This window comes from Triticum aestivum, chromosome 5B (genome assembly GCF_018294505.1).
Source record: "Triticum aestivum cultivar Chinese Spring chromosome 5B, IWGSC CS RefSeq v2.1, whole genome shotgun sequence".
NCBI lineage: Eukaryota > Viridiplantae > Streptophyta > Magnoliopsida > Poales > Poaceae > Triticum > Triticum aestivum.
In genome coordinates, this window is record NC_057807.1 from 486,190,805 (window position 1) to 486,201,821 (window position 11,017).

Consider the following 11,017-nt stretch of genomic DNA (forward strand, 5'->3'; position numbering starts at 1 on the left):
TCCATACGTGGATGAATGTGAATATGAATGGCCATGTGTTGGCATGAGGATGGGTACGATGGCAGTGTTGTAGCATGCCAGTCTTACTCCAGACTATGTGACTTCAGTGTCAAACCATATCGGTCCAGTACCTATCATTTTCTTCCTTGTACTACCACATGTTTTCCGCAAGGAATATGGTTTAGTAAAGTTGCAAACCACTTTCATGGTACACACCAAAGAGGAGAGGCCGTGATGATGGTTCCATGGCCCTGGATTAAAGCCAGTCATCCGGTCAGGGGGCATGGGTGTTTCCGGTTGGGACCGAGAGGGGGGCACCCCTTAGAGCGCGCGTATATAAATTTGATCCCATGCTATTCGAGATTGTGATCTCCCCGTCTCAAAAGTTTTTCTTGGACGATGACTAGGGTGATTCCTAGCATCGAGAGGTAGGATGGGTGTGTACCAGTTAGTTGTGTTTTCTTCCGAAATACCATAAACGGAACTAGTCCTTCGTGACTACGGAAATCCGTTGACTGTGGGAAAAAAAATTTGTACAAACTCTGCAGAGTCATATATTCCTCCAAATCATCTCTTCCATGTCAAGTTTCGTTCCATCTGATCCTAATCAATTGTCAGCTTTGATGACAGAGACTCCGGTGAATCGCATGAGTGCTAAGTCCGATTGAATGATTATCCCTGTGGATGGACTAACCCGTTTATTCTCATGGTTTGAATGTTTATTATGGGTATTGTTTACTGGTGAATTTAAAAGCCCTTTATGTGATGTCGCTCAAACATCCGACTGTGGCATTTCTTTTAAAAGCCCTTTATGTGATGTCGCTCAGACGTCCGACTGTGGCATTTCTTTTAAAATCCCTTTATGTGATGTCGCTCAGACGTCCGACTGTGGCATTTCTTTTCAAAGCCCTTTATGTGATGTCGCTCAGACGTCCGACTGTGGCATTTCTTTTAAAGCCCTTTATGTGATGTTGCTCAGACGTCCGACTGTGGCATTTCTTTTAAAGCCCTTTATGTGATGTCGCTCAGACGTCCGACCGTGGCATTTCTTTTAAAGCCCTTTATGTGATGTCGCTTAGACGTCCGACTGTGGCCTTTCTTTTAAAAGCCCTTTATGTGATGTCGCTCAGACGTCCGACTGTGGCATTTCTTTTAAAAGCCCTTTATGTGATGTCGCTCAGACGTCCGACTGTGGCATTTCTTTTAAAGCCCTTTATGTGATGTCGCTCAGACGTCTGACTGTGGCATTTCTTTTAAAGCCCTTTATGTGATGTCGCTCAGACGTCCGACTGTGGCATTTCTTTTAAAGCCCTTTATGTGATGTCGCTTAGACGTCCGACTGTGGCCTTTCTTTTAAAAGCCCTTTATGTGGTGTCTCTAAGATGCCCGACTGTGGCATCATTTCCTTATTTGTATTTGTTCACCTTTCGAGGCGCCGCTTCAGACGCTCGATCGGTCCCTATTTATGTCTGTGGAATTTCAGGCGGACTACCGCCGTTTTCCCTTTTACTTACCCGTTATGCCAATTTTGTTTATTGTGCATTATGGAATTAATCATGTTGCATCCATGCATGCATTTGTTATATCTTACGTCCGAACTGTCTTGCGAGTACTTTCAAAGTACTCACTGGCTTGTTGATTTGGCCAGATGCTGACGAAGGCGATCTCATGGATGAAGAGTTCGATAGCGAGTCCGACACTTAGAGGAGTCCCAGTCAGTCTCGTGCGACCCTGGATTTGGCCACTGTTTTATAACCGCTTCCGCTACCAAATAAATTTATCGAGCCTCACCTCGACGTTCGATGAAATGATATCCTTAGAGTCTTGTATTTCCCTCCCCGCTGTGCTTTTCCACCACCAACCTATCCATGAGTCAGTAGTATGTCTCCACACCACTGTGTCCTGTCCGCCATTATATATGATTATTGGCGTGCTTGTAATAATTTGGTTGAGCGACCGCAGTTCAACCCTGTAATATATTTTATGCTACTGGCTTATCGTATCAAGAAATTGTCTACCAGTGAGGAGGATTTCTCTCATACTGGACTCTAAAGACTGGTTTATCAATAAATATCTTTATTGGAAAACTGGTCGTGACAAGCTTGGTACCAGAGCCAGGCTGACTGTAGGAAGCCACTAGGTGCGATCACTAATTAGTTATTAGCATGACAGGGCTATTTTATGCTTTTGCAATTGTAGTCATTTTCTGTCAGTCAGCATAAATTTATGATCTGATCCTGCAGAAATTTTGCCTATTTTTGTAGATGGCCGACGTCAGCTGCGAGTCTCAGACCTTCGCCAACGTGCCTGATGGGTTCGTCAAGCTTCTTTCTTTCATCGTTCAGGTCGCGATGGGGCCATCCGTGCGCCCAGTCTTCACACTCTACCAGCACCGAGTCAACGATAGTCTAACCATGCACCAGGCCGCGGTGCAGTTCAGGGGAGGGCGTGGTGAGTCACGCCGCTTCCGGTTCGTGGGAAGAGCTATGCCTACGGAGAGGCATGCTATGCAGATGGCAGCCCGCGAGGCGATAGCTCGTCTCAGGGATGTCCTTCCCGTGATGAGGACTCGTCGTTACCGTTATCTTCCGTGCCATGTGCCTTACACCTGTCACTACGCATACTCCTGCCCCAGAGGAGAACGAGACGAGGCTTTTGAGATGCTCATTGAGTATCTCCGGGCCCTGGAGGCAGCCTTCGACAACCTGGTGGATGACTTCGTAGCTACCCGCATGGACTCAGTCCATGGCTGTGCTGCCAACAGGAGGGAGCTCCTACCCATCGCTCCGCCACCGAGTTTTGTCTCGTCATCAGCATCTTTTACGCCTACTCGTCGCCTGCCTTCTACCGAAGAATTTAACCAAGTCATTGCACCCACTCCAGCGCGCACTACACCAACCTTCGCGCCCACTCCTGTACGTGTTGCTCCGCCCCTGGCAACCACTCCGCCCGCTCTGCGCAACACTACACGTATGGAGCCCGTTAGCGAGGAGGAAGTCGAGTCCCCAATCTCGCTACGCCTCGCCCTCGGCAGGGCAAGGGAGATCGTCAACATCTCTGCCTGAGTACGCTTCGCTGCCATGTATTGTACCGCTTTGTAAGATATGTGCATAGGTTGTGAGAAGTAGCCTGTTTGCGCATCATGTAGGATCTGGAGAAGTGCACTAGCCTTAATAACATGTCAGGATTATGTACGCATATCCTGAGTGATGTACTGTATAATTACCGCCCGCGTGTAAGATATGTAATGAGCAGTCCTTCTCCGTGCGCAAGTCGATTTGTTTTTCTTAAGTAAGCTTGGATATGTAATAATATCCGCCAGCTTTATGCATTTATGGTTTTATTTTTGCGACTCTTTCCGCTTTTCTTATGGGTTTTACAAAATATATCCCCAGAGTGAAAAATGTGTCATCCTTGCACTCGCTCCATGCCAATTCCATCAGAGGAAAATTATGATGCACAACCCAGCAACGAGTTCACTCAGGGACAGTCTAGCCAACCAGGCAATGAATCGGCACTTTCACAAATGTGCCGCCTTTATTAACAGAGTCAGCAACAACATCGCGAGATGATGAACCAAGTCATCAACATGGGGAATCATCAAGGACAGTATCAGCAACATTCCAAGTTATCTGAGCTACAGAAGACACGTCCTCAAACATTTTCTCACACTGACAAGCCTCTTGAAGCCGAGGACTGGCTTCGAGATATGGAGAGGAAATTAATTATTGCAAAGTGTTCAGATCTCGAGAAAGTACTATATGCTCCACACTATCTCACAGGAGCGGCCGCATCGTGGTGGGAGAATTTTCTGCACATGCATCCCAACGAAAATGACGTAACCTGGGATGATTTCAAGGAAGGTTTCCGTGGTGCACATATTCCTAAGAGTATTATGAAAATCAAGAAGAGAGAATTTGATGACCTCAAACAAAGGAACATGACAGTGTCGGATTACAACAGTCAATTTACCCTATTATCCCGCTACGCCAATGAGGAGCGTATGACCGAAATCAAGAAGATGGAGAAATTCCTTGACGGTCTAGCGCCCGCACTTAAATGCCAACTGGTCGTGCACACTTTTCCTGATTTTAAAACGCTGGTGGACAAGGCCATTACTCTGGAAAATGAGAGACGCAGTCTGGAAGATATCCGCAAGCGAAAAAGGGACCAGACTAATCACACTCGCAATCACCGAAGCAAGATAGATTTTAAAAGGGGTGGGACACCCAAATTCTCATCCAATGTCTCACGCCCAATCAAAAATTTTCATGCAAGGGACAAGGAATTCACCTATCGCCCCGGCGTTACCTGTTATGCTTGTGGAGAAGAAGGGCATTATGCCAAACAGTGCCCCAAGCCAAGGAACTCAACCCCAAAGCCGAACAACGGCGGCAATAATTCAGCGCCCAAACGAAACAATTTCAATCCCAACAACAACCACAGGAAGGGTCATCTGAACCACGTAACCAAAGAGGAGGCACAAAATGCTCCGGATATCGTACTCGGTCCGTTTCCTGTCAACACAATACCTGCAATGGTTTTGTTTGATTCTGGAGCTTCTCACTCTTTATCTCGAAAATTTTTGCTTTGCAAAATAATTTTTCGATGCTTCCTTTGGAGAAATCCATAATAATAAAGTCCCCCGGGATTCAGCAAGTTTCTCAGAATTACTGTCAGAATGTGGTCATTGAGTTTGAAGGATTGGAGTTTTACGCAAATCTTATTGTATTGGAAAATAAAGGACTGGATGTCATCTTAGGGATGGATTGGCTAACCACCAATAAAGGTTTTATCGACTGTTTCAACAGGACCGTGATTCTCACACACCACCAAGGGAAGACAATAAGAGTATCAGCCAAGGAAGGAAAAAGACCCCGGCAACCGAGATTAAATAAGGTGGACGTTTCTGAGCTAAACAAGGTTCCAGTAGTGTGTGAATTTCCAGATGTATTCCCTGAAGAGCTGCCAGGCATGCCACCAGATCGAGAAATAGAATTCCGCATTGAACTAGCACCAGGAACCACCCCCATATACAAGAAACCATACAGAATGGCACCATCCGAGTTGATCGAATTGAAGAAGCAAATAAAGGAATTACTGGATAAAGGATACATTCGGGCCAGCTCCTCACCTTGGGGATCACCAATTTTTTTGCCAAGAAGAAGGATGGAACGCTGAGATTGTGTATCGACTATCGAGCACTTAACATGGTCACAGTCAAAAACAAATACCCGATGCCAAGGATAAACGATTTGTTTGATCAACTTGCTCAGGCCAAGGTATTCTCAAAAATCGACTTAAGGTCAGGATACCATCAATTGAAGGTACGAACGGAAGATATCCCCAAAACAGCCTTCACCTCCAGATATGGACTGTACGAGTTCACAGTGATGCCATTTGGATTAACTAACGCCCCGGCATATTTTGTTCACCTCATGAACAAAGTATTTATGAAGTTTATGGACAAATTCGTCGTAGTATTCATCGACGATATTCTGGTGTACTCCAAAACACCAGAAGAGCACGCAGAACATCTCAGGATTGTACTAGGAGAGCTAAGGAAACACCAATTGTATGCCAAGTTCAGCAAGTGCGAATTTTGGCTAAGACAAGTAGGTTTTCTAGGCCACGTGCTGACTCAAGACGGTATAGCAGTGGACCCAGAGAAAGTCAAGGCCGTACTTGACTGGAAGTCACCAGCCAGCGTAACAGACATACGAAGTTTCTTGGGAATGGCAGGATATTACCGCAGATTTATTGAAGGATTTTCCACCATATCCAAGCCTATGACACAGTTACTCAAGAAAGATAGAAGTTTGAATGGACAGAAGCCTGCGAGAAAAGTTTCCAAGAGCTAAACAGAAATTAACAACAGCACCAGTATTAATTGTACCCGATATACACAAGAATTTTGAAGTATTTTGTGACGCATCCAGAAAGGGTCTCGGATGCGTGTTGATGCAAGAAGGCAAGGTTGTCGCCTACGCTTCAAGGCAACTTCACAAACACGAGGAAAATTATCCCACTCATGATTTAGAAATGGCAGCAGTTATTCATGCACTCAAGGAATGGAGACATTTTCTACTTGGAAATCGATGTGAGATATATACGGATCACAAAAGCCTCAAATACATTTTTACGCAGCCAGAACTAAATTTACGGCAACGCCGCTGGTTAGAATTGGTAAAGGATTACGATGTGGGTATCCATTACCATCCAGGGAAAGCAAACGTAGTGGCCGATGCCCTGAGTCGGAACCCCAGCTCCAACGGGAACTATCTGCACAGCTTGAGGCCCGAATTCCATCAAGAATTTGTCAAACTCAACTTGATAATGGTAGCAGAAGGCACCATATCAAACTTGGAAATACAACCACACCTTGTGGAGAAAATTAAAGAGGCTCAGTCCGGTCACCCCAGCATTGAAGGAATTAAAAGGAAGTTGAGTATGGGCAAGGCCTCGGAATTCGTCATAGACAATGAAGGAATATTACGGTACGGAGAAAGGCTATGCGTGCCAAACATAGAAGACCTTAAACAGCAAGTTTTAACTGAAGCACACACCACTCCATATTCGATCCACCCTGGAGGAACCAAAATGTATAAGGATATTCAGGAAAGATTTTGGTGGCACGGTATGAAGAGGGACATAGCCGCTTTCATTGCATGTTGCGACTCATGTCAACGCATAAAAGCTGAACATCAGAGACCAGCCGGACTACTGCAACCTAACAAAATACCTGAGTGGAAATGGGATGAAATAGGGATGGATTTTATTGTCGGATTACCTCGGTCACGACACGGGAAATGATGCCATATGGGTCATCACTGACAGGTTGACCAAAGTAGCACACTTTATTCCAGTAAAGACAACCTACACCACTCAGAGGCTTGCCAGGATTTATCTGTCCCGCATAGTCTGTCTGCACGGTGTCCCGAAGACTATAATTTCCGACAGAGGCACTCAGTTCGTCTCAAGATTTTGGGAGCAATTACAACAGGCTCTGGGAACCCAACTAGCCTTCAGTACCGCATACCATCCACAGACTGATGGACAAACAGAACGCGTAAACCAGGTTTTAGAAGACATGCTGAGAGCATGTGTCCTCACCTATGGAACCAGTTGGGAGGACAGCCTGCCATATGCCGAGTTCGCATACAACAACAGTTACCAGACCAGCCTGCAAATGGCTCCTTTCGAAGCCCTATACGGAAGGAGATGTCGTACCCCGTTAAATTGGTCAGAGACCGGAGACAGCCGCATCTTCGGACCAGATATGCTCAGAGAAGCCGAGGAAAAGGTCAAGCTAATCAGGGACCGACTTAAGACCGCTCAAAGTCGACAGAAAAGTTATTATGACCAGAAACATCGTAGGGTCAGCTTCGAACCCGGTGAATTCGTATACTTGAGAGTATCCCCGATGAGAGGTTTGCAACGGTTTAAGATTAAAGGAAAATTAGCACCAAGATTCATTGGACCATTTTGCATAGTGGCACGAAGAGGCGCTGTAGCCTACCAACTAGACTTACCCGAAGACTTGTCCGACATTCACAACGTGTTCCACGTCTCTCAGTTAAGGAAGTGCGTAAGCAACCCCGAGAAACAAGTATCCCATGAAAACATTGACATACAGCCAGACCTCACTTATCGAGAACGTCCCATAAGAATATTAGAGGAGTCTGAAAGGAGGACCCGACAGAAAACCATCAAGTTTTTCAAAGTCCAGTGGAGCAATCACACCGACAGTGAAGCAACTTGGGAAAGCGAGGATTTTCTTCGGACAGAGCACCCACACTTATTTAAGGATCAGCTGAAATCTCAAGGACGAGATTTTTCCTAAGGGGGTAGGTGTTGTGACACTCCAAAAATTTTTATTTGGTTTTTATCAAAAACTTTGTGGTTTTGAGGAGAGACTTTTGTTTAAATTTTTTTTTCCAGAAAAACCTTCCTCTTAAAAACCTCCTTTTGCCTTGGCAGGGATTTTTATTTCTTTCAAACTTTGGTGGTTGATCTTTTGCAAACTTCCTCTCTGTTGGTTCTCTCTCAAAATTATTTTTGGTTTTTAATTTTTTTTCTTTTAAAAAGAAACTCCACGAAAATTTGGGATTTTCATATCTTTGAAGCCACCCTTGGCTTTGTATTTCTGCCCATGAGATAAAACCCCCTCCAAAACCTCCCCTCCCTCTTGTGATCAACCTAAATTATCTGTCCCAACTAATCCAAACTGGTTTTGGATTTTTATTCTAATTATTTTTCCCCAAATTCAATTCTGAAAATTATTTGGAGCCTGAGAGGTTTTCAAAGCAAGTGCCCTATTGCATTTGAGAATTTACCTCAAACCAATTCCCCTGGATTGTCCTTAGCATCCATAACCCAGAACCATCTTGATCCACTCCTCCTCTTTTCAAAATTTTCAAAATTCAGTCTCTGCAAGTTTGGACCAGATTTGCCAAATTTGGTGAAATTCATATCTACACTCCTCCAAAAATTCCACCAAAATTCAGGCAGCCTATTTGAGCAATGAGAAGCCACTCCACCAAAAATCAGCTCAAGGAAAAATCACCAGAGGCCATTTTCATTCGGTCGAACACCTTGTGGGCACTGTTACTGTTCAAAGTTCAGAAATTCAGTTTCAGTGTCATCTTCAGTTTCGACAGTTTCAGTCACGCGGCCACAGTGCACTTGGCACGTTGCTCGCGGCCTCGCTTGCTTGTCCGAAGCTTCACACACGCACTTGGCGCGACCCTGGCGTCGGTGGCGCCCTGGCCCGCCTGCGCCGGCGTGTCTTGCGGCGGCCGGCTCCCCGTTACGGCCGACAGGGAGGAGAACGGCGGCGCAACGCCGTTCGGCACCGCCCAAATCCTCTGGTGGCTCCGCGTGGCCTTCTCCCTGCCAGCGCACGCATGCGGCACCGTCGCCGTGGCGCAGCACGCACGGAGCGCGCTCTCTGCCGCCGACGGGCCCGCACCACCCCGTTCCGTCGAGCTCGCCCTTAACCCCCAAACCTCCGCCAACTTAGCACAAAAACGGACCCTCTGAACCTCCGTGATGACGCTCGACCCCCTAACCACCCCGACCGAGCACTACCTCCACCGTAATCGCTCGCCGGAAATCTCCGTTCACGGCAACCGCCTCGGGCCGCCTATATAAAGGTGCCCCGAGCTCACTCTCGTGCACGCAGCACCCCCACTACTCTCCAACACCCCGCCAGGCCACTAGGGGGACCTCGAGGAGGTCTCCTTCCCCAGCTCCGGCCGCCCCGATCCGCCTCGGCCTCCAGCTCGATTCACTTCGGTGAGGCCACCTCCGGCGCCCAAACCTCGGCCGTAGCCCTCTCTTGCACCCAGTAATCTAACCCCCACCTCAATTTAATCTTTGCAGCCCTCTCCGACGAGCTCCATCCACGCCCGAACCACCGTCCGCCGGAGTTGAGACCGCCGTCGACGTGCTGCTCACCGGCGACCAACACCACCTCCCACTGTTGCGGAAGGACACGGTGAGCACATTGGTAACCTCTGATCCCCATGCCTCGCCGTGGATCGCCGCCGGCGACCTCAGCAGCTCTCGGGCGCCGACGAGCCTCGTCCCTCCCATTTGAAATTTTAAACCTGATGGGTGGGACCCCACCGTCAGCCTCTCTGCTCTCTCCTTCGAACCGTTTTCTGGAAGCGCCTTCGGGCAGAATGCGTTTTCTCTTCGGGCTGGCGTAATCGCTACCGAAGCGTTTTCTGCTTTTATAAACTAGCCCCTGGAAATTTTCTTTTTCATCACAGATAAGTCCCTGGACAAAAACCCTTATAACTTTTTATCAGAAAAGTATTTTTGATTGATTCTTTTTCTGTTCTCTTTAAAATTTTGTCTAGTTTTTTATCAGATTTATTTGAAAAATATTTGGTTTACCTTCTGTGCTCTCCTTGGTATTTACGTTAGCGCATGTATTTTCTTTAAACCGTAGATACCGAAGGAGGTGATGGAGCCGCGAACTTCACCGAGCTAGGCTCCGACTACTCTGAACCAGGCAAGCATGTTTGAACTTTTGATATGATGAGTGTCTCGGCATGTTTTGCATTTAGTTAGTTTCATGGCATGTTAGTAAGCATACCGATGAACGTTATTTTATGTGATAACAAGGTGAGTGAGTTCAATGATCCATACGTGGATGAATGTGAATATGAATGGCCATGTGTTGGCATGAGGATGGGTACGATGGCAGTGTTGTAGCATGCCAGTCTTACTCCAGACTATGTGACTTCAGTGTCAAACCATATCGGTCCAGTACCTATCATTTTCTTCCTTGTACTACCACATGTTTTCCGCAAGGAATATGGTTTAGTAAAGTTGCAAACCACTTTCATGGTACACACCAAAGAGGAGAGGCCGTGATGATGGTTCCATGGCCCTGGATTAAAGCCAGTCATCCGGTCAGGGGGCATGGGTGTTTCCGGTTGGGACCGAGAGGGGGGCACCCCTTAGAGCGCGCGTATATAAATTTGATCCCATGCTATTCGAGATTGTGATCTCCCCGTCTCAAAAGTTTTTCTTGGACGATGACTAGGGTGATTCCTAGCATCGAGAGGTAGGATGGGTGTGTACCGGTTAGTTGTGTTTTCTTCCGAAATACCATAAACGGAACTAGTCCTTCGTGACTACGGAAATCCGTTGACTGTGGGAAAAAAATTTTGTACAAACTCTGCAGAGTCATATATTCCTCCAAATCATCTCTTCCATGTCAAGTTTCGTTCCATCTGATCCTAATCAATTGTCAGCTTTGATGACAGAGACTCCGGTGAATCGCATGAGTGCTAAGTCCGATTGAATGATTATCCCTGTGGATGGACTAACCCGTTTATTCTCATGGTTTGAATGTTTATTATGAGTATTGTTTACTGGTGAATTTAAAAGCCCTTTATGTGATGTCGCTCAAACGTCCGACTGTGGCATTTCTTTTAAAAGCCCTTTATGTGATGTCGCTCAGACGTCCGACTGTGGCATTTCTTTTAAAAGCCCTTTATGT